This window comes from Nannobrachium achirus, assembly GCF_963921795.1.
Source record: "Nannobrachium achirus genome assembly, chromosome: 4".
Lineage (NCBI taxonomy): Eukaryota > Metazoa > Chordata > Actinopteri > Myctophiformes > Myctophidae > Nannobrachium > Nannobrachium achirus.
In genome coordinates, this window is record NC_137813.1 from 21239375 (window position 1) to 21264250 (window position 24876).

Consider the following 24876-nt stretch of genomic DNA (forward strand, 5'->3'; position numbering starts at 1 on the left):
TGCGTGCATCGGGGCCTTGTTTGTCTTGCTCGGCGTGTGAGCTATTATTATAGCTAGCAACGTGAAACTAGCGAATATAGGACTTCCGGTGTAGGAGCAGGCGAATATAAGACCTTCAAAATAAGATGTCAGTAATTAATGTTTGTAAAGACCGTACATTTATTTAAAATAATACATTTACGATGTGTGTATTTTTAAATTGCTTATACTGGTGTACTTCAAAGTGCCCTAACAAGTTTTTACTGATTTAAATTGGCTATTGATCCCCAGTAAATGGGTAGGCTACTTAGCCCATTTTCCATACAAGTTCTGATGTGGTAATTGCCACAATTAGCACCTTCTTTCTGCCAGTGGTGTAAAGTAACTAAGTAGGCCTACATGTAGGCTACTTAAGTATGTAGGCCTACTTAAGTGCAATTTTGAGGTATTTGTACTTTTACTCCACAACAATTTTTTTTTAAACTTGAGTTACTAGTTACTTTGCAGATGTTTTATGGCAATACACACATTAACAACTTTAGCCCCATTTAAAAACTAGGTTATTTGAAAATAGCAGATCTACAAGCTCACAATGTGTCGCATCGTGACATGTTGTGAGCTTGTAGGTCTGCTATTTTTTACTTTTACTTTTGGTATAAAGTATATTTAAGTATAGTAAAGTGTATATAAGTATATTTTGATGCCAATACTTTCATACTTTTACTCAATTTCATTTTGAATTCCAGACTAGATTATCTGGATATCATGTTAATTGCTGTGCATGTCTGCCTCTAGGCCAGGTTGCTATGTAAAATTAATATAAGCAAATAAAGTGATAAAACAACAACAAAATATGCTCCAGATAGTGCAGGTGAGATACAATACCAGTAATAAATTAAAAGCGTAATTATTTAACAACATGCTGGGCTCTGAAAATAGCAGATCTACAAATAAAGTTTTCGGACTCTAGTGAGCGCTGGGCGGCTCTTCGTGTCGGCACTTTGGACACACGCACACGTTCGGGGAGACCTCCTCTGCCACACACCACACTCTCCGCGTCGGCATTGCAACTACTGCAGGCCGTCCAGTGCAGCCAGGCGCTCAAAAATGGCTCAAAAGGCACCATTTTCTGACTCTAGTGGCACTGGAGAGCAGGCGGCTCTTCGTGTCGGCACTTTTGACCCATGCATGCGTTCAGGGAGGCCTACTCTGCCACACCCCACTCTCCGCTAAGCGGGAGAGGCGGCATTGCAACTACTGCAGGCCGTCCAGTGCAGCTAGGCGCTCAAAAAGGCCTCAAAAGGCGTCATTTTCCAACTCTAGCGGGCGCTGGAGAGCAGGCGGCTCTTCGTGTCGGCACTTTGGACACACGCATGCGTTCAGGGAGACCACTTCTGCCAAACCACACTCTCCGCTAAGAGGGAGAGGCGGCATTGCAACTGCTGCAGGCCGTCGAGTGCAGCCAGGCGCTCAAAAATAACTCAAAAGGCGCCATTTTCTGACTCTAGTGGGCGCTGGAGAGCAGGCGGCTCTTCGTGTCGGTACTTTGGACACACGCACGCGTTCAGGGAGACCTCCTCTGCCAAACCACACTCTCCGCCAAGAAGGAGAGGCGGCATTGCAACTACTGCAGGCCGTCCAGTGCAGCCAGGCGCTCAAAAATGCCTCAAAAGGCACAATTTTCTGACTCTAGTGGCACTAGAGAGCAGGCGGCTCTTCGTGTCGGCACTTTTGACCCATGCATGCGTTCAGGGAGACCTACTCTGCCACACCACACTCTCCGCTAAGCGGGAGAGGCGGCATTGCAACTACTACAGGCTGTCCAGTGCAGCCAGGCGCTCAAAAAGGCCTCAAAAGGCGCCATTTTCCAACTCTAGTGGGCGCTGGAGAGCAGCCGACTCTTCGTGTCGGCACTTTGGACACACGCACGCGTTCGGGGAGACCTCCTTTGCCACACCACACTCTCCGCTAAGTGGGAGAGGCGGCATTGCAACTACTGCAGGCCGTCCAGTGCAGCCAGGCGCTCAAAACGGTGTCAAAAGGCGCCATTTTCCGAATCTAGTGGGCGCTGGAGAGCAGGCGGCTCTTCGTGTCGGCACTTTGTACACATGCATACGTTCAGGGAGACCTCCTCTGCCACACCACACTCTCTGCTAAGCGGGAGAGGCGGCATTGCAACTGCTGCAGGCCATGCAATTCAAGGACTATTAATACCTCTAAAATGACAAATTTAACATTGGCCAAATTGTCAAATATTAGAGGCTGAAATTGTGAAAATAGCAGATCTACATGCTCACAACGCCTCGCAATGTGCAGCATTGTGAGCATGTATATCTGCTATTTTCACATTAGAACAGTGTTACAATACAAAATGTAATGCCTCAACTCTTAGTGCTCGTCAGGATGGGGGTCCCCAGTCAAAATATGATTATTTAGGGGGTCGCAGCCTGAAAAGGTTGAGAACCACTGGCTTAGTGTGCCCACCCTGCTCATCCCTGAGATAAAGGGTGGGTGGGGTTATTTTTTTTCCACGGGGCCACATGAACAACATAAAATATTGCTGTGGAAGGCTGAGCAAAAGGATGAACTGACATTTTTTGGGATGCTTTTTGTGCGCCTGGCTGCATTGGACGGCCTGCAGAACTTGCAATGCCGCCTCTCCCGCTTAGCGGAGAGTGTGGTTTGGCAGAGGAGGTCTCCCCGAACGCGTGCATGTGTCCAAAGTGCCGACACAAAGAGCCGCCTGCTCTCCAGCGCCCACTAGAGTTGGAAAATGGTGCCTTTTGAGGCCTTTTTGAGCGCCTGGCTGCACTGGACGGCCTGCAGTAGTTGCAATGCCGCCTCTCCCGCTTAGCGGAGAGTGTGGTGTGGCAGAGGAGGTCTCCGCGAACGCATGCGTGGGTCCAAAGTGCCGACACGAAGAGCCACCTGCTCTCCAGCGCCCTCTAGAGTCAGAAAATGGCGCCTTTTGAGTTATTTTTTAGCGCCTAGCTGCACTGGACGGCCTGCAGTAGTTGCAATGCCGCCTCTCCCGCTTAGCGGAGAGTGTGGTGTGGCACATTAGGTCTCCCTGAACGCATGCATGGATCAAAAGTGCCGACACGAAGAGCCGCCTGCCGTCCAGTGCCCACTAGATTCAGAAAATGGCGCCTTTTGAGGCCTTTTTGAGCGCCTGGCTGCACTGGACGGCCTGCAGTAGTTGCAATGCCGCCTCTCCCGCTTAGCGGAGAGTGTGGTTTGGCAGAGGAGGTCTCCCTGAACGCATGCATGGGTCAAAAGTGCCGACACGAAGAGCCGCCTGCCGTCCAGTGCCCACTAGATTCAGAAAATGGCGCCTTTTTAGGCCTTTTTGAGCGCCTGGCTGCACTGGACGGCCTGTAGCAGTAGCAATGCCGCCTCTCCCGCTTAGCGGAGAGTGTGGTGTGGCAGAGGAGATCTCCCTTAATGCGTGCATGGGTCCAAAGTGCCGACACGAAGAGCCGCCTGCTCTCCAGCGCCCATTAGATTCGGAAAATGGCGCCTTTTGAGGCCTTTTTGAGCGCCTGGCTGCACTGGACGGCCTGTAGCAGTAGCAATGCCGCCTCTCCCGCTTAGCGGAGAGTGTGGTGTGGCACAGTAGGTCTCCCTGAACGCATGCATGGGTCAAAAGTGCCGACACGAAGAGCCGCCTGCCGTCCAGTGCCCACTAGATTCAGAAAATGGCGCCTTTTGAGGCCTTTTTGAGCGCCTGGCTGCACTGGACGGCCTGCAGTAGTTGCAATGCCGCCTCTCCCGCTTAGCGGAGAGTGTGGTGTGGTAGAGGAGGTCTCCCTGAACGCGTGCATGGGTCCAAAGTGCCGACACGAAGAGTTGTCTCCTGTCCAGTGTCCAATTTGTAAAGGCTATGCACTCTATTGAACAGCATTTCTCCATTTATATATTTTTTTATGTTATTAAAACTTTTTTATTTCACCCAAAAATATATTATCATTGTGTATGTATGTTTAAACGCTTAATCTATGTTTTGAATGTGCATATCCTGGGTAAATTAATCGTTTTTCAAAATTTCAATTGGCTGAGGGGTACTCTTATTCTGAAGAGATTTCCTTATATTCGCCAGCTTATATTCGCCAATTTCACATAACCATTATAGCTCTATGTGTGAGCTGCTGTGTGCAGTCAGTACTGTAGTGTAGGTCAAACTAAGCAACATGTCTCGCTGTCTGAAGCTCTTCCAGTTCGCTCTGGCTTCTCCTCACAGAACCAGCAGCAGGTTGTTGTCATGTGGACGAGGTTTGAGCACCAGGACCTTGGCCGGATCTCACCATGCAGGTATGTACGTTGTGTTTGTGTCATGACAGGGAGAGCTAAACTAGCCTAGCCGCTGATGCTGTAACCTGTAACTGCTGTGCAATAGTCTATCTCAGTGGTTCTCAAAGTGGATTCCAGGGGGACTATCTATGGGTCCCCTTAGCAGGGTCTAAATTGACCCATACAGTACTCTGACAGTGTACAAATGGAACCAAATGAACCCGTTATGTTCCATTTGTACACTGTCAGAATTAAGGGGAGACCTTGATATTTTAAAGTTTGAGAAACACTGGTCTATCTAGTAGTTATTACTCTTGCAGCTGCAGCTTTACTGTCTCGCTATGCTATTCAAATGTGTCGCATCATATTTCCTTTATAACATGGTGTTCTATTCGTTTATATTCGGATCTTTATCGCTGTGTTGTTACAATGTGACAAACTGTCATGTTGAAGTAATATTACATCATGGTAGGCTGCTAAGGTAGATGCCACGGTCTGTCATTCTTCCATGCACATAGATGGTGGTAATCGGTGTGAAATAGTGTCCGACCGATATACTTTTTTTTTAACCGATGCGATACGATACAAGAGAGGGGGGCCCATCACCGATACCGATACGATACCGATATAAAATATTTTTGAAAAAATAAAAAATAATAAAAAAAGAAATGAAAAGAATAAGTTTTGAAACAAAAATGAAAAAAAAAAAAATGGCTGCCAACTCGGAAAACTTGGGCGGGGGAAGCAAATGAGTTATTATTATTATTATTATTATATTTTTACACTATCCAGGAGCATTCACAGGCCTGACATAAGACAGGCCTGACAAGGCTCGGCTGACAGCGCACTTTTTATGATCTATATACCAGTTTGCTTGTTTCTCTCGCATAAATCTGGCAACACTCTTCTTTCCACTGTCCACAGTGTTTTGTTTTATATACCAGTGTGCTTGTTTCTCTCCCATAAGTCTGGCAACACGCTTCCTTCCTCCTCTCTCCACTGTCCACAGTTTGGCTAATGGCTAATGCTAGCTCTGGTAGAACTGGTCGTTTTAAACTCTATAAAGGGAATTAAAAATGCTATCCTTAGATCGCCAACAAGTGCTGTCCCTATACTCTCATGGACTTTGTTTGGAATTATCTTTGTTGTTCTTCAGCAACGTGAGACGTTATGTGAGTTATCACACACACACACACACACACACACACACACACACACACACACACACACACACACACACACACACACACACACACACACACACACACACACAGGCAGGCACACACACACACGCAGGCAGGCACGCACACACACACACACACACACACACACTCCACTGGCCTGGCCTCAGTGTGAAGGAATGGTGCTCTCTGCTGGACAAAATATTTCACTACACTACCATTCACCAGTCCACAAGGCTCCCAGCACCGGACAGTTTTTTATTTATTTATTTTTATATCGGCGGGAAATTTCACCGATACCGATATAAACCGATATGCCCAAATAAGGCCATATCGGCTACCGATAATCGGCGGCCGATATATCGGTCTCTCACTAGTGTGAAACATTGCTTTTACTTTAACCAATGTGTATGGAAGGCTATGTTGTTAATACAATGTCAGTGTCAGACTAGCACATCTGCAGTGGGTTGAAGCTGGTCTCCCTACTCTCCTCCTTTGAGACATTTAGGTCACGTTGTGGAACTATCACCGGTTGACAGGTAGTACAGCCTGAAGCTGTACAAATCGATTAACCGCTATCACTTCGCACATCACACAATGGTGCCATGTAGATCTAAAAGGCATCGCAATGCCACGAGTTGTGAGCTTGTAGATCTGCTATTTCTTTTTTCTTTTTCTTCTTTTTTAAGCTTTTTGCCCCATGACATGCTTACCAATCGATGCTTTTATGAAAGCAATAAATAAATATAAATCGATTAGTTATCCCTACTAGGGATATGACAATTTCATATCGTGATTTACGATATTATTGTGATAATCAAAATCCATAATCCTGGGGAGGAACATTTGCCAAAAAATAGCAGCCGCATTGCGACGCGTTGTGAGCTTGTAGATCGGCTTGTAGATTTTTTGCTAAGACATTTGATAGAGTGAAAAAAGGACTATCAACAATCAAGTACGTATATTATTATAAGTACCTTTTTATAGAGGATTCAAGTGGTACTGGATATGCAGCTCGGCAAATAAAAGGTGAATTGATCCCAGTGCATGACGGAGGACGATATCACAATAAATTAAATCTCCACGATACGATTTTCGTGTTTTTTATCACGATAATATCGCTTATCGTCACATTCCTAATCCCAACACTTCATCTTGTTCCCCTGTCATCAGATGCTGGCCCCAGGCAGCAGGTGTGGAGCAGCAGACCCAGGCTGTGGAGCTCCCAGCACCCTGGCCTGGCTCTGAACCAGTACTCGCTCTACAGCACCCAGGAGGCCGAGAAGGTCCCCGATGAGGAGCCCCTGCACACCATCATCAGTGACACAGAGAATGTACAAGGTGATGAAAACACACACATACATGGATCACTCTGGAGTGTTGTCATATTCTAGATTTAACCCATTTAGGCCTAGAATTATTGACTGCTTTAACTATTGAAAAATTCGTGAAAATGTGTGCAAATCTTAGAATAATGTATTTTTAAAGCGAGCGTTTGTAACTCAAATTTTGCTTCTGGGTGGTCCCTGGAACTAAATATTTTGAGATGGGGGTCCGTGGCCAAATGCATAACATTTTGGGGGTCCTTCACATGAAAAGTTTTGAGAACCACTGACATAGTAGTCTCACAAGAACAGACTAACTGAGCTCCATTTAAGTGAAAAGGACCTTTTCTTTGACGATTGGCTGGCCAGATTGCTGACATAGAAACATAGGTTTTTCAAAAAACCTTAGAAGGATTCAAAAGACAGTCTAAATTCAAATTTTCAAAATTTTTCAAAAATGGCAGATCTACAAGCTCACAGCGCGCGCTGTGAGCTTGTATATCTGCTATTTTTCAATAGTTAAAGCATAAAATAATAATACACAATACTGTGTACCCGACGCTATTCCATAGAGAAGGTTATAGGACACTTACTGGTTGCCTTTGGCCTGTATCTCTCATGGCCAAAGACAGACTCCCTCTGTAATGAGCAGTTGGAGTCTGGTATCTCTTAAGGAGACCGGGGCCGGTTTTAAATCCCGTCTGTAAAGGGGATTCCAGACGATACGCGGCACCACGTCCTAGTAATTCATTTTCAATGAGAGGCGGGCGGTTATTTCGGCTGCGCAGAGAAGTTTAGGGTCGGCGAGGCGGGCGGGCGGGCGCTTGTTCGTGCATGCATATGCGGGCGGCGAGAGCTGTATTGTGTTCATCTTTGTGAAATACCACGCAGCGTTTACTCGTGGAGCGAGTGTGTTTCTGTATCACTGTGGCACGGTCCCCGGGAGCCCCCGTGGTAACCAGTGCCCGTCTGTAGGACCCTTTACAGTTGCGATTAGCATTTGTCGGGTTTAGACATAATATCTAACTGTACTGTAAACTGTGCTCTTAAGCTAACATTAACGTTGCTTCCTTGTCCTTCTAGGTACTTTCTCCAAACATGAGTTCCAGGCCGAGACCAAAAAGCTGCTGGACATTGTCGCCAGGTCCCTGTACTCTGAGAAAGAGGTGAGAATGGGGAGGATGGTTTTTCATAAATCCTGATGTTATTTTGAAACGTGAGAGGCCTGCTTTTCTACAAATATGACTTCTCTGGCTCATTGTGTAAGTGTGACATTCAGACCTTTGGATTGGGTCTGTGATTACTGATGCTAAAAAATTACATTTCCTCAGGTGTTCATCAGGGAGCTGATCTCCAACGGTAGCGATGCGCTGGAGAAGCTGCGCCACAAGCTGATCACAGGAGGAGGCGAAACGGCTCCCATGGAGATCCACCTCCAAACGGACGCTGCCAAAGGCACCTTCACCATCCAGGTACAGATAGCAGGGCAAGTCATCTGGAATGTGTATGACCTGCACGAGTTGTAAAGAGTGGAACCAAAGATGTTTATTATACCAAGATAGGGCAGCCTGATTGGAGCCACATGGAGTGCGACATGGTACACAAAGTCAAGGCCAGAAAGGGCGTCAAGGCCAGAAAGGGCAATGATAAAGTACATTTTCTCCTAATTTGTGTCTCTTAAAAAAGCCATTTTAGTATAAACATTTTGGGAATATGTGTATTGTGTATATATACAATCGGGTCCAATATTTAGTTCAGTGACCATGGAGCTAAAGAACGGTTCAGAAGCTGTGTTCAAGTTCACTCTGCCATTGGAAATGAATAGACTCCACCTGCTTCCACCTCCTAAAAAGGTATCCACCTACGTCACGCAGATACAGAAATTAAACCGGAATAGAGGGTAAGCACACGCATAAAGTGAATGGCAAATTGAGTGGCAAAGCGAGTTGCAAAGTGAGTTTTAACGTTGTTTAATGTAGTTGTAACTCCTCTTCCTGTTTGTTCCCTTAACATGGGAGTGGATGGGGGTTATATGACGTTAGCCGCAGACTTCTCTGGCCATACATACCACACACTGAAGGGAAGCATGTGTCCTGTTTTGACTCTTGAGGAAGACGCTAGTTGAAACATTAGTCACCCCTGAGAAAATAACAAATAGGAGCAGACAGCTCCAGTATTTAATTAGAGTAGTCTCTCCTGAAGTGCTCACGTGTTATTCTCTCTGGGTGGGAAAGATGAGACTTTGAGCACAACATGTAGAACTGAATTTAATTGACAGGCTCTGTTTTAAAGAACTGGGCTGAATTTGGTCCATCAAGATCCATTCAAGATGAATGTCTGTTCCTGATGATAGTTTGCCACCTAGTGGAGAAATATTGTACTGCATGTTGTGGTGATCATCTAGAAAAATAGAATATTGTGTAAAAAAGCATGCAGATGCCATAGCACCCCAAATCATCACTGACTGCAGAAACTGCACACTGGACTTAAACCAACTCTGACTTCAGAAAGTTGACAATTCTATTGTTTTGAGTGGTCTCTTGTAATATTGTAGATATTCATGAGATTCATGAGTATGCCATACAAATTCATACCAAAAAGGTTTTGAATATTTCACTGCATGTGCGGATGTATCTAGAATATATGGAAGAATATATTTTTTGCTTAAACTGTATGTGACTATTGTCTGTCTGTTGCAGGATACTGGAGTGGGTATGAACCAAGAGGACCTGGTTGGCAACTTGGGGACCATCGCCCGATCTGGTTCTAAGGTAGCTGTTAATATACTATACTATTATATTTTCATGTATTTTAACTGTGGTTCTGTGTACTTTTTTTGCCCTTGTCACATGATATCTGAACTGTCCAAGTCGAAACAAATTTATATATTTTTTATTTTCCTTTTTATTTATTTTTAAATGGCATGAGATGTCAACACCATTTACCATAATATGCTAGCTGGTAACTGCGAGTGGGATTAAGTTGATTCTTTTATGACTATGAGCCCCACCACAAATGTCTGGTTCTTGCAGGCATTTCTAGATGCTCTGCAGGACCAGGCGGAGGCCAGCAGCACCATCATCGGTCAGTTTGCAGTGGGCTTCTACTCTGCCTTCATGGTGGCCGACCGTGTGGACGTCTACTCACAGTCAGCTGAGCCCGGCACTCCTGGCTACAAGTGGTCTTCAGATGGGTAAGACCAAGACCAGAAGAAATGACAGAGTTCAAATGTTTTTATTGATACAGGTAATTCCTGTTGAGACACAAGATCTCTTTTTATCACAAATGACTGCAATACAAAAAGCTTCAACAACGTTCGAAGTAGGGATGCACCGATATCTTATCGGTATCGGGTCCCAATATGACTTAATTAAGTCATATTAGGATATCCGGATATCGGACACAATGTCACAAATCCAAGTCATAAATAAAAAATAATAATAGAAAAGTCTCTGGCTTAAAAATATACAATATAATCACGCAATTGTAAGCCCATAATTGTAAGCCCATAACCAAACGTTTTAGCATATACTTATTAAATGAACGATATCCCACAATCTTATCCAGCAAACCTTTTTCGTCGCTCCTCCTCCAGCATCCTGTGAGAGTGTTGCTGGAACAGAGAAAGTTTATTTTCTCGCTCCTCCACTCTTGGGACGAGACACGCGTTGCCATTGAAAAAACCTGTGTCGGTGCATCCCTAATTCAAAGCACCTCTAGAAAACGTACAAATAGGAACTCGAAATACACTAATTACAGAAGTTTCCAGTAGAATCCGCCATCAGACCATTTTAAGACCTAAACGAGATCAGTTCCTTAAGCTGCAGATAGACAGTAGAGATGGACGGCCTGGGGGCATTTCATATGAATATGGTAAGACATGCAAGATGGGAATTGAATGGTGTCCGAGGATGACTCTGTTGATACATGTGCTCTAGAGTTTGGTTAAAGCTACCATCTGTGTTTTCTCTCAGCTCCGGAGTGTTTGAGATTGCTGAAGCGAGCGGAGTCAGACGGGACCAAGATCGTGCTGCACCTCAAGGACGACTGCAAGGAGTTCTCATTGGAGGACCGAGTTAAAGGTACCTCCAGGACACTGCAATGAGTCATTTAACATATTCCATAGTCAGCTAGTGATTAATTTGTAACTTACCATAAACAACGTTTCGTTGTTGTCTGTCTGTTTCAGAGGTTGTGAGCAAGTACAGCAACTTTGTCAGTTTCTCCATCTTCCTGAATGGACGCAGACTGAACACACTGCAGGTCCACCTGTTTCGAATGATATCAACGCACTTAATGCGAAATATTCACGTGCTTTCAGACTCTTCAATGCAGAGGTATCCATAGATACAGCATACTAGTATCTCACCAATGCAGAGAAGTATCTCACCAAGGCAGAGATATTAGTAGTAAAATGACGACATCTAGTGGTCAACCTCAGAGGAGCGCAAAAATAAAACCTGAGGAGAATTCCAGCCTCGAACCAGAAGCCAGCTATTCTCTGTTCCCCCGTGCAACGCTCCACGCCACAGACCCCGACGGAGCGGCGCGGTATTGGGCGGCGATGACCCCCGTGAGTCGCCACCGAGGCGAGCACTAGCGAGCCGAGTTGCCGCGACGAGCGGTGGGAACGCCGCACAATCCCACTCAGCCGCGTTACCGAGTTATGTGCCGTTATGGACAGAATAGTAAATATTCAGTCCCTCACTATCAACGTCTACCCCACTGCACGTCTACCCCACTATCCACGTCATAGATAAATGCACAAAAAAGGAGTCACATCATCCGTTCATTAGCTCAGTCAGTAGAGCACGGATGCAATAAACCCACGGTTTGGGTTCGATTCCCCTGAGGGGAATAATATTCAAGGCGAGAGATATCGGCGCATGCGTACTTCAAAGTAGATACTCCTCCGTGGATACACTGTGGATACTATCTGCGTTCAAACGTCTGAAAAAGGGTGATAAAGTCCGGTTGAATGCGAAGATACCAGTCGAAGCGGGTGGCAGGTCAGCCTCTATTCTTTCTTTCTTTCTGGTCCTGTGCAGATGAGTTTGCCTTTCCCCAGATGAGATGTGCCTAACCCACCCAAGACCTGGAACCACTTTAACCATTATTGTATGCTCCAACTATTACAAAATAGCAGATCTACAAGCTCACAGCGTGGCACTGGCACCAAGTGCCGCTCTGAAAGCTTGTAGATCTGCTATTTCTAGATTTTTTTTGCAAATCTTATATCTTTTTAAAAGCAAACATATTTGCTTCTGGGGGGTCCATGGAACAACATATTTTGAGATACATGTAATTGATTTAGAAGAAGGATTTAGAACACATTTATAGAATCGGGTCAAAATATTCAGACTTCTTCACGATTTAAAGAAAATAGCAGATCTACAAGCTTGCAGCTCGGCACTCGGTGCCGTGCTGTGAGCTTGTATATCTGCTATTCTTCAATAAATTAAAGTCTTAACACGACACAGATTCATTTCAGGGTTAATACTTATTTGCACGCCTTACACTGAAAATAACCGTTCTACAGGCTCTCAACGTAGATCTTCTGTTTTTGGTGCGCAACATAATGCGACCAATTCTAAATGGGGCATTTGGTATCCATGTAGGCCCTGTGGATGCTGGAGCCCAAGGAGATCAGCAAGTGGCAGCACGAGGAGTTCTACGTGGCCCCCGTACGACTGCGATTTACTATATTATCGCGATGTTAATGCCGGCGATTCAATTAATCGATTTTCAAAGTTCAGAATCATTTTTTTTCTTCTCGATTCTCTCTCTCTCCTCTCTGTGCCTGCTGCGATCATCAGAGAGACCGCTCCACACACAGCCGGTGGAATGCGGTCTTTTAATTGCTGCTAGTTAACTTCAAAAGAACTGAAACTGAGAGGTCAACTTGTGACCTGAACTCTTGACACAGTTGTACGGAGACACACACACACACACACACACACTCTCTCTCTCTCTCTCTCTCTCTCTCTCTCTCTCTCTCTCTCTCTCTCTCTCTCTCTCTCTCTCTCTCTCTCTCGCACACACACAGAAACAAGAAAATACAAAACAATATTCTGGATATCTAGGCTATCTGACTCATTACCTTAAATTATATTTTGGAAAAAATAGCTGCTCAGAGAGGCCCATGGTAAAACCCAAAAAAGGTAGTTAAAAATAATAATATTCTTTGATATTTTCTGAATAAAAAGGACTGAATTTGATTGTTGGAAGCACTCAGGCCTGCACAAAAAAGGTTGTGTACTCATTTACAGATTTGTAGTTATGTTGGGGCTCCTTAAACAGAGAAAGAAGAAGGTGCTGTGCACCACCTAAACATTTTAAAATCTAAGTATATAAAATAGCAATGTAAATTGTGAAAAAAAAAAAAAAATCGCAAATCGCGAAAAAAAACTATAATCGGGATTAAATCGAATCGCCACCCTATGAATCGAAATCGAATCGAATCGTGAGGTAAGTGAATCGTCCCAGGCCTACGGTCAACATCCGCAGCTTCTACGTACCTGACATTGTGAGGGATGCAGATCACCCCCTATCACACACCTAGGGTTGGAAACGTTCACAATTCTAGCATTAGAAATGTGAACCAATGGAAGCAGTTGTTGCGTTTTCCACTGCATCGTATCGGCTTGACTCCACTTTTTTGGTTTTCCATTAGGCAGAAGTACCTGGTATTCTTTTGGTATCTACAGTGTGTGGCGGTCTCTAACTGCTCTTTATTAAAGCTGTGTTGTACAGGAGAGCGGCGGAGAGGAGGCAGAGACACCCAGAGGGAGCCACGCCCACCCCGGGGCTGTGTCACTGAAGGGCGTTACCTGCCTGAACTTGACTGATCAGGTTGATTTGAGCTCACCTGTGGGTGCCGCTCCCCAAACGTATAAAGCAGGCACACTGGGCTGTCTCACCTTCATTCCTCCTCTCCTCTCCTCCTCTGTGCAAGTGGGACACAGCTTCAGCGGTAAGAGCCTCTTATCCACACTCAATTCCTCCAAGTCATTGATGTTGTTAAAAGCCTGATAGTAATGTTAGTTTCTCTGATTCCCAGGCCGAAGGGTTGTCCCGCTCCAACCCTCGAGCCTGGCCTGGCATGCATGATTAACAATGGCATAGAAATGGACCCTCCTTAATTCCCTGTAAAAGAAAGAATATAATGTTGATTACAAGTACTCGATTACTTTAAGCCCCGGGCTTCCCCTACCTGTGAAGAGAGTAAAAGTACTTACCTTACGGGCTCCTATCCTGAGTAACCTCAGCAGCCTACCTAAATACTTACCCGGCCCTACCTGCTAAAGTACCAGATTACCTACCTGCCTGAGTACTTACCTGGCCCTACCTGCTAAAGTATCTAAGTACCTACCTGATGTACTCACCTGCCCTGAAAAGTACCTACCTGCCGTACTCCCCTTTCCTGAAAAGTACCAGTACTCACCTCCTACTCGGCTACCTCCACTCCTCCCACTGACGAGTGCCTTACCTGAGTATCCGAGTATTCCCACTAGGTATCCGAGTAGTCCTACCTGAGTACTCACCCCTGTGCCTCCCGGCACCGCCCCGCCCAAAGACTGTTGCCTGCTGCGCTTACCTTTATTGTTTTTTGAAGAACATTTAAGTTATTTATGCTGTTCTCCCTTCTTTTCTAAATAAACACCTTATAAAAAGGCTCAACCTGTGAACTTTGACTTGTGTCTTGCTTCCCGTACACCACAAGTGGGAAACAAAGTAAAGCGAGTCCGATTGAGTTGAGCTTTTATCATGCAGTGGAAAATGACTTCAGATTAGGAGTGAAATCAGGAGCAGTTATTCATTAATCAGATAACAATGTTTTATAATACAATAATTGGTTTAGGGATGTGCTATTCACAATTTAACTAAAATGTGTTTTAGTCTGCTGTTAACATCACAACATAATTTCTTGAAATCTTTGGGTTTTGATGACTTAACTGATGATTTATCTTGATGATTTGTGCCTTATCTTCATTGAATGTTTTCCTATGTGCCTGTGCTGTGAGCAGAAGCCCACCATGTTTGATGTGAGCAGGGAGATGGGCTCCAGCGTGGCTCTGTACAGCAGGAAGATTCTCATCCAGACCAAGGCCACTGACATCCTGCCCAAATGGCTGCATTTCCTCAGAGGTCTGTGTGTCTCCTTTTATGCCTCAAACTTTGAAAATGATTCAACACTAGGGATGGCCAAATGGAGAATTTGTCTTAACCGATAACCGCCTTCTCGGTTAAATAACAGGTTAACCATTAAGAAAATGTGCTAAAAATTTGCTATTTAAAAAAAAGGAAAATGCACCAGTTTTTCCCCATAATAAAGTGCCATATTTACACATTAAAAACAATACAACTAGGAGAAACAAGAATACAAAGGTTTTCATTAAGAAATGTGTTTTTGCAAAGAAACGGTAGCATTGAAATAACACCCAAAATAATCAGTCTGTAATGTGACACGGCTGTGTTGTCGCATAACAGCAGCAGCATGCAGCGAGAGGCTCGCACGTCGCTTCAAGTAGATCGACTCTTTCCCCCCACTCCTCTGAGTTTGTTGTGTAGAGCAATAACTTCCAATCCTATGACTTTTGGAATGGTATAAACAAAGGTTAAGAAGCGTGATGTCCATTTCATTCATTTTATCTCTCTTGCCCGTGTTGCTGATGAAGCGATCATTGCGAGTCTGTGAGCTTTGTGTTATTTTCGCATAGCCTATTCTGTAACCAAGACGTTAACGTTCCACTTAGGCCTGGGGCCAATTCTGATATCTTCACAAATTGGTACCACCCAAGGTGACCGTACATTTTTGACTTCCTACTTGTCTCTAGTTTACATTTTGGTATGATGACCCTTTCTGAGACCCAGCTTAATTGATGTTATCAGCCGCTAGAGTCGGTCTCCCATCGACTTTCTATACAGGAGGAAAATACCCAGCAAACATTTTTTTCTGGGTATTTAAGTAGGATGTGAGGGGTCTAAATAGGGGTTTGTCATGATGCTGAATCCATTGCAAGCATTTGTTTTGCACAAAAAACATTCCTTGGGCTACAAATGGCCCCAGAATACGCCCACAAAACTGATGAAACTGATGAAAAGTGATGACTCATCACTTCATCACTAAACCATCGTTTTCTGGGTGTCCAGGGTTTACACAGAAATGTGTGACCCTAGCGCGTACAGTTGCATGGTTGATGACTTGATGTTGCATAGACATTGGTGTACGGGGCTTTTGGTGTGACACGTGGGTTGCTTTTCTTTTTTTTTCTTTTTTATCGTCAATGCTTACCGGTAACCAATTTCTTATCGGTTATACGGTAACGGTTAACCGTTGGCCATCCCTATTCAACATCTTCGGCCATCAACACCACTTTTAACCTGCCGTGCCTATTTTGTGCATGTCATTGTAAGCGAACATTGTAAAAAGTATTCTAAAAATGTCGGTCCCATCCTCTTTTACAGTACACTTTAACACATAATAAGACAGAATAAGACAGAATAAAGCCATAATAAGAAATAATGTGTTGGTAATTAGAGCTAATATATTTTATTAGACAGAAACAAAGACAGAATAGTAGAAAGAGCGAATACATTCTCTGGCACCGTCACCTGCCGCGGAACTGCAGCGGCAGGCACTGCCGCACGACCGCTAGTTCGACCAGCAGTTGCACTGCATCGCCGGCGATAGGACCAGCAGTCCCGCCAGTAGGACCGGTCGGCCACCGCACGGACCGGCAGGTCCCGTAGCGGTAAACTGCCCGTCCGTGCGGTGGTGGCTGAGACAGAATAGCAGAAAGCGAATACATTATCTGGCACCGGCATCGCTGGTAACTGCCGCGGCAGCCACCGCCGCGCGGACAGGCAGTTTACCGCTACGGGACCTGCCGGTCGAACTAGCGGTCGTGCGGCAGTGTCTGACGCTACAGTTCCGCGGCAGGTGACGGTGCCAGAGAATGTATTCGCTCTTTCTATTCTGTCTTTGTTTCTGTCTAATAAAATATATTAGCTCTAATTACCAACACATTATTTCTTATTATGGCTTTATTCTGTCTTATTCTGTCTTATGTCTTAAAGTGTACTGTAAAAGAGGATGGGACCAAAATGTCAACATTTCCACAATATCAAACCTAAAAGAAATGAAAAGCTCACAATAATGTGATGCATTGTGAGCTTGGAGAGAGCCTCTTGAAATTAGCCTTCAGACTGTCAAATAATCCCCATGGCATGCATAAACTGTAAGTCTTTTAAAACAGGCGAAACTATATATTGTATTTTGAGGTGTGTGTGTTTTCGTTTTGTCTCCCAGAAGCAGTTTTCAACATTAAAATAACTAGTAGTTCGATAATACCTGTTGTATCTGTCTGTCTGTCTGGCTGGTCCAAGCCAGTCTGTGATGTCATCTCCAAATTTGGGTGCTGTATTGATGTCAGTTGGGCTTTGTTGATGTCAGTTGGGCATTGTTAGCATGGTGGCGACACTGTTTAGTATCAGTGATGTCAGCATGCAGACAGACGGTCAGACGGACGGCGGACGGACAGACATTCGGTAAATGAATAGTTAGATAAGATATTTCATTCACACAGAAAACTACAGTATTACGAACAACAAATCATAACCATATTTCGAATTGTCTTACATTTTCTGGTAGAGGTGGAGATGTTGTCGAACGGTCAAGAGTCACTGTCCATGTGGCTTGTCATATTTCCAGGAGGACATCGCTAAGCTGTTGAGGTTCGAGTCCTCTGTGCTGCCCGCCGGCCAACAGACCAACCAGATGGAGTACGGCACCCGCATGAAGGCTGGCACGCGCAACATCTACTACCTGTGTGCCACCTCTGACAGAGCACTCTGTCTACTACGAGGCCATGAAACAGAAGGACATGGAGGTGACGTCCGAGCATTGTCTTGTGTGACGGGTTTCTCTAGCCGTGATCTTTGTGTGAATTATGTTATGTTGCTTTTGGTTAGAGGAATAGAAACCTCAGGTTTTGATGGGGGGGAATCCTCAATCTTGCAAAAGCTTTGGGAGGAAATAATGTACAAATAACATCATTTAATTTGCTTGACATTTTTTATCTGTTATCTGACCCAGTGGGAATGGGCCTTAAGGCTCTGGTCAAACAGAGACGGGGTGCTGCTAATGTGCATGTTGGCTCACTGGAAACACTCTGCTACACAGTGGGCCTCAAAGTGTTCTTGAGCGGGTTCCAAATGGCCCCTTATGCGTCTGTAACTCTGAGGGTGTGCAAATGGAACCAAATGGACCCGTACGGGTCGATTTGGTTCCATTTGTACACTCTCAAGAGTTACGGTGGTCCTTGAAATCAAAACATTTGAGAACCACTGTGCTACACCAAAACAGAACAGAGCCTTCATTAGAATCATTGTAACACCTGTGAAGGAGTTCACCCTTTGTCAAGTTCCGCCCGTTGTCCCGCCCCTCTTCACACCCATTGGTTGCTGTGTCTTGGTGGGACACTTGGTGGGACACTCCATCCACTACCATTTTAATTAATTTGCTTTGTATTGTTATTCTGTGCGTTCAATGCTAATTTCAAACTTGGTTTCAGTACGCTCAGTGGCAGTATAGTGACTCAGCATGTTTTTAAATGTTTTTATTTCTCAAAAAAAATTGTTTTAGCAATGTCAACATAAAAAAGGCGGGACAAGGCAGATAGAGCCAGCTGGTTGGTCACTCAGGGACCAACCAGAAGGCTAACAAAGGGTCATTTGAAACCTTTTCCACTCCCTCCGTACCACAACCAGGTGACCCCTCGCCTTGACACGCACCCAGCCATGATCACGGTGCTTTAGATGGGGGCTGCGGGCCATTTGCTCCGCACCCAGCAGGTGGCCCGCACCACTGAGGAGAGAGCCCAGTTACTGCAGCCATCATTGCTGGGTAAGAGTCAGGGAAGAGATGACTGGGGCACGTTGTGGAGTGTGAGTGGTGTGGAGTGTTAAATAGTGCCTGGATCCAAAGTGTTTCAACTGTGCATTACGTTGACACATTCACTCACGATGGCAGAGGAAACCCAGACTGTTGCTTCCCACAATTATCGTAAAAAAGGAAGATGTTTGAAGATGCGTGTTGTCCAACATTCACCCTCTGTAATTGATTTCCCAGTCATGACCTCATCAAAAAGATGCACGCACTGAAGGACTCAAACTCAGACCTGGCTGGACTGCTACTGGAACAGGTGAATACTACTCTAGTCTGCACACACAGGCCCTCATTCATCAATGGAGTGTAAAAAACAGCTTATTTTTTTCCAACATTTTGCGTAGGCCAGCGTTTAAATGGCATTTACGAACATGTCCTAAATAGACACACCTGGCATACATTTGATCTCAGCCTTGGAACAGCAGCAGTTTGGAAGTTTACACAGCAGTCTTTGACAGTGGGGAATGTGGGATTAACCATTACATAATGGTCGGTACAATCTAGCAGCAAAAGGATCTAGCAGCTGCAGCAGCCTACATGAATGACACAAATCACCGCCATGAATACGTTTGGATATTAATTTAAACCATACCGACGTGCGCAGCCAATGCACGTTCATTTGGTTACAACTTACAAGCAATTCGAACTCAGTCCCCAAGGTACACCATATACTTTTAGTTGTATAACTCCATGAATACACAAGCTACCTTTACACAATTGGTATTGCTGATTTCAGTAGAACCACACTTTTCCAACAAATAAAGAAACATTTTGTACTTTTACTTTTGGTACTTTAAGTACTTAGCCAATACTTTTATTCACATAAACTTTTAAGTTTGGATTTGTAACATCTACATTGCAGTATTGATACTTTCACTTAAAGGGATATTTCACTTTCAGAAAAACTTTTCCAGGGCAGCTCCCCAATGGGCTTCTCCACATACACACCCATTGTAACTTCAAACTCTATTTTAACCATGATAGATTCATTAACAACACACATTATTTTTCTGGTGACTCAAACTACTGACCTAATACGTGAGCAGGCTGCGTTTTTTCATTTATTTTTAATAATGATTTGGGAAAAAGGAAAGAAACACATCCTGCTCATGTATTAGGAGGGTAGTATGAGTCACCAGAACAATATTGGGTGTTTTTACCACACACAAAGGGTGTGTATGTGGAGGAGCCCTGGAGGAGGGGGGCCTGATAACATTTACATCAAATATCAAAATTTTGATTGAAGCAACTTAAAATCTTTTCAGGGTGTTCATAAAAGCCTGATTAGACAATAAATTTAAGTTAAGTGAAATATACCTTAAGTAAAAGAATGTGAGTACTTTTCCACCACTGTGCTATACTGTAAATAGTCAATACAACATTTTAAGCACTTTTCTAAGCATATTGCAAACTCAATTTGGACAGTTTATTTTTTCATTTTTACTTTTATCATTATTATCTTTTGATGATGTGTAACAGATGTAGAATGGTCTGGGATGGTGCATGTGAGAGCCCTTATATGTTTTGTCAATGTATTGTGATTGTTATGTGATTGTATCATGTCATTGTTTGTGTGTTGAGCCTGAGGACACTCTGGAAGACGAGATGCTGCATCTCAAGTGTTTAATCCTCCAATAAAATGTTCAAATCAAAATCAAAGAACTTAGAATGGTCCATTCATTCAAACATTAGGAACTACTTATCAACGCAGTGCCAAAACATATACACATATTAACACATCATGTTATGTAATTTACTGTTGAAAGAACCCAAGTTTGACAAGTTTGGAATACCAAATGTTGACCAATTAAACCAAAGGACAACTGCCACAAAATGTATTCCACCCATTTAGACCTGGAAAACATGTGCCACTTGAGTTTCTAAACACTGTGAGCAGAGCAACTCCCTATGGAAGGGAGCTAAAATATTCGAGGGCTGGAGAGAGGCTCAGGACCTCAATGTAGACTGGCTGCGGGTGTCGGCACTTCAGGCAGGTCATTGGAGGAGGGGAGGTGTTCCTCCACTGCTCGATGCAGAGCAGACATCCCACCAAGCTCCTGCAGCATGACGAACGCATCGGTCGAGTCATAGTGTCTGTAATGGGGGATTGCATTATTTTGATTGTATTCTCATTCCTTTTTTTTTTTTTTTCTTTTTTTTTTTACATCTAACTAACAAATGCAGAATGGAAATACCTCGGCACACCAGACAGGTAAACGCAAGTTTTGCGTCCTGGCTTGGTTGGTCCCCCAGGGCACGCCCAGCAGCAACGAGGCAGTTTATTTGACTCGTCACATCTTCCAGCCCATGAGAAGCATCCATTAGATTCACAACTTGGTCCCACACCGAAGGACGAGTTCTGGATCTGAAACATTTTGTGTTAGCAGATCAAGAGAACACGCATTCTAGATTGAAAGATTACGCAGTGAATTGAACAGACCAAAACGTTCTCTCCATAAATGGTTGCCAATATTGTAACCAGCTCCCTGCCTCAATTAGAGAGATCCCCACATTTGGTGCTTTTAAAGGGCAGTTGAAGCAATGGCTAAAACGCTCACAAACATGTAACCACCTATAAGAAAATATTTGATGCCTGTACAAATTACTATGGTCTATACATAGTATAGTAGTATGTATGTATATTTTTAATGATTATTTTTCTAATATAGGGTTCTGGTGCCAGTATGTGTTGTTTTTGTACTTTGGAATAGTATAGTACTTGTATGTATACGTTTTAAATGCCTTCTCCTGATGTAAGGTTACTGTTGTTGGTATATGTTGTTTTGTTTTCATGTGGGGACTATGGATGAAATTTAGCATTCTTGCTAATTCCGGTGTATTTACATTGCATTTATGTAGTGTTCATTAATATGCATTGTCCCGTCAAAATAAAAAATAAAGTAAAGTAAAAAAAAAAACTCTAATTAGGGTCCAGCTTAACTTTCCTTCTCGGGTTCAGCTTACCGCTAATCACTTTTGAAGCGTAGAGTGGCTCACAGTAGATGACAGACTACAGCATCTTGCAATGGGCCTGGTGTACAAGATGCACTACACCATTAAGATAAGATACCTTTGTACCTAACAAAATACTTACAAACCGTCAAGAATGTCCACAATTACAACACCAGAGGGAGCTCCACAGATCATGTTCAATTCGGATCAAACAAAGGGTCAAATTCATTCTCCTGCTATACTGCTAAAATGTGGAACGCCCTGCCGAAGGCCTTAAAACTTAGAAGAGGGGTGCTACTCAAAACTGGTAACAGAAAACCAGTAGCGTATCCAGGAATGAGGGTAGGCGAAATGCCAGCGAAAATGAATTCTTTCACAAAAGACCAAAATGAGTCCATCTAATAGTCCGAATGCATTATGCATGCTCATTATTGAGCTTTCCTTTAGGGGGTGGGGTCTCAATTTCTGCAGCCGGTTGTACGGTAGGACATTTGTTTGATACTGTCATTTCTGTCACCATTAACTTACTCTTGATAAGGCCCGAGTCCAGGAATCATGGGCCCTGGCTGTGACAGGCCTGGCTGGACTAGTTACTTGATTATAAAACATAAATAAACCACTTTAACCCTATTTTGTACCTTGGCAATTTGGAAATAACCGATCTAAAAGCCTTCCAGAAGGCGAAGGCTCGCTGAGCAGGTGCTGCGGCTGTCCCACTTCTCTCGCCAAGATCTGCTCCATGGACCTGGTAGTAGGGGTGCAACGATTAATCGATTAAAGGACAACTTTCGTTTTTTACAACAAGGGTTCATATTTTAGATTGTAATTAAGAATATAAAAGATGAGTGTTAAAATTATTTCATTTACTTCTTTCTATTGTTTTAGAGATTCTTATTTCAGTGGTTGGGGGCATGCATACAAGTGCTAAATATGTCATTTTACACAGAATAAGCCCATTCCCAAGATACAACGCAACCTTTCATGGTTAGATGTGACTTATGGGGGCTAGAAGTGTTACTGTAAAAAGCAATAAAGAAACTGCTGGCTAAAAATACATATTTAGCCACTTGTACGCATGCCCCCATGCGTACGCATGCCCCACATTTTAGCACGGTAAACGCGATAAAACAATAGAACGAAGCAAATGAAAACATTTTAACACTCACTTTTTCTTTTCTCTATTAATTACAATCTAAATTATGAACCCTTTACTTGTTGTAAAAAAACAAAGTTGTCCTTTAATCATAATCAAATCAATTATTAATTTAGTTGCCAACCAATACCTTTGTATCTGACAAAATACTCGATCGTAATCGAATCTGCAACTAAACTGGAATTTGCATTAATACCGTGCAGGAATATAGGTTTAAGAATACAACAATATGATTTCAATATATATTTTTTAATGACCTATTTGAAAGCACTTTTACCCTTTAGCCTGACAAATGTGTAGCTATTCTTCAAATGTATGCAGTCAGAAAAGGGTATTTATTTGTAGGTGTAATATACAGTGGTGGAAAAAGTACCCAAATGTTTTACTGAAGTTAAAGTATTGCAATATAGAAACACTCTGTTAGGGCTGTTAGGGTGCCCTCACAACCTATGAGAGTGGAATCCGCGTTCAGCCAATGCATTTCAATGATAAGGGAGCGTTTTTTGCAGAAATCCTCTGCTGGCATGAAACCGCTTCATTCTCATTGAAATACATTGGCAGAACGCGGATTCCACTCTCATAGGTATTTTGGTGTGAGGGCACCCTTACAAGTAAACGTACAGAATTCAAAATTTTTGACTACTTTTACTTGAGTAAAAGTAGCCTAAAAAAGGTATTTGCATCAGAATGTACTTAAAGTAGACCTACTAATCATCATCAACGTAGATTTAACACTAAACAAGGCTCTAACTCGTTCTCCTGCTAATACCATCAACATGTGGAACGCCCTTCCACAAGCCTTAAAGGAGAGCAAATCCCTAGCCTCCTTCAAAATTGGTATGAAGAGTCACCTTCAGGCGGCTGCTACCCGTGACTTGTAAATAGACTAAGCCCCCATGCTCCCCCCCACCCTTTTTTCTGCCTTTGTATTTGATGTTATGCTTTTGAAACTGATATTATCCTAGATATACTGTTCTATCCATCTGTCTTTCAATGTTATATGAGATACTTAAAGTGTGGTTCCTGTGGAGGCCGTTGGCCCGATCGCTGCCAAACTGAGCACACACACTCCCTGGATGCCAATTCAGAACCTCTGCCCCACATTTTTCAAATCAGCCTCATGGTGGCGCTATAACAGGCCGATTTGTGTGGCCTGGTGGAGACCTGTGCTCGGAAGAGCACTGCTTCTAGTTTAGCAATGAAACAGCTGTGTGTGTGTGTGTGCGTGTGTGCGTGTGTGCGCGTGCGCGCGCGCGTGCGTGCGTGCGTGCGTGCGTGCGTGCGTGCGTGCAAATAAGAAAGGAAGGCGACGTGAAACCAGCTAGGGGTACGATGGATCAGTGCCGCCCTGCCCACTGATGGGCGGCACATAGGCCTATATATATTATATTTAAGTATTATATATAGTATACTTCAGTGTTCCAATGTGTGCCACAGACAAAAACCTTCAACTGAACGCAGTACTTTCGCCTCATATTTTATATGGGCGCAAGTAACTACAAGTGTATCAATTGTATCAGGGTATTTATTTGTAGCTGAGCAAATTATAATGAATTATGTATTTTTGAATTAATCTTCATCTTTAATTTATTTTTTGTTAGTTAGAACAGTGTATAAAAGAACGTCAAAACTAATTTATAAGGTAATAGCTAAACAAGTGCCTTAATTCGATTAATCGTTTAAATAATGGTACGATTAATCAAAAATAATAATTTGTTGCAGCCCTACCTGGTATTGCTCACGGTCACACAGGTCCAGGGAACTGAAACGGCCATTGGTCCTAGGGAAAATGACCATGTTGGCCCAGTCGGTCAGGAATAGGCCATCAGTGATGACCTTAAAGCAGATTTTAAAAAATGTGTTTAAGATAAGTGTTAAATAGCTCTGTATTCAAGGGGTGTAAAGATACATTTTAACAGCAATACGATACGCATCAGTGCGTGCGCGCATGTGTGTGTGTGTGTGTGTGTGTGTGTGTTGCTACAGTATATAGCTTGGTTAAAAAACTGCATCTGTCTAGACACATTATTTGTAAAGTTGTACGGT

At 43.6% G+C, this 24876-nt stretch overlaps 1 pseudogene across 1 annotated transcript; it reads left to right on the forward strand.

The window, feature by feature from the left end:
* The first annotated feature begins 4128 nt into the window (after nucleotides 1-4128).
* On the forward strand, nucleotides 4129-18564 carry LOC308282751 (heat shock protein 75 kDa, mitochondrial-like; annotated as a pseudogene). The gene is made up of 11 exons (XR_013963333.1): nucleotides 4129-4290; nucleotides 6624-6791; nucleotides 7859-7941; nucleotides 8107-8247; nucleotides 9475-9546; nucleotides 9808-9968; nucleotides 10750-10857; nucleotides 10965-11038; nucleotides 14803-14931; nucleotides 17490-17667; nucleotides 18548-18564. The product of XR_013963333.1 is annotated as a heat shock protein 75 kDa, mitochondrial-like (transcript).
* Nucleotides 18565-24876: the final 6312 nt, after the last annotated feature.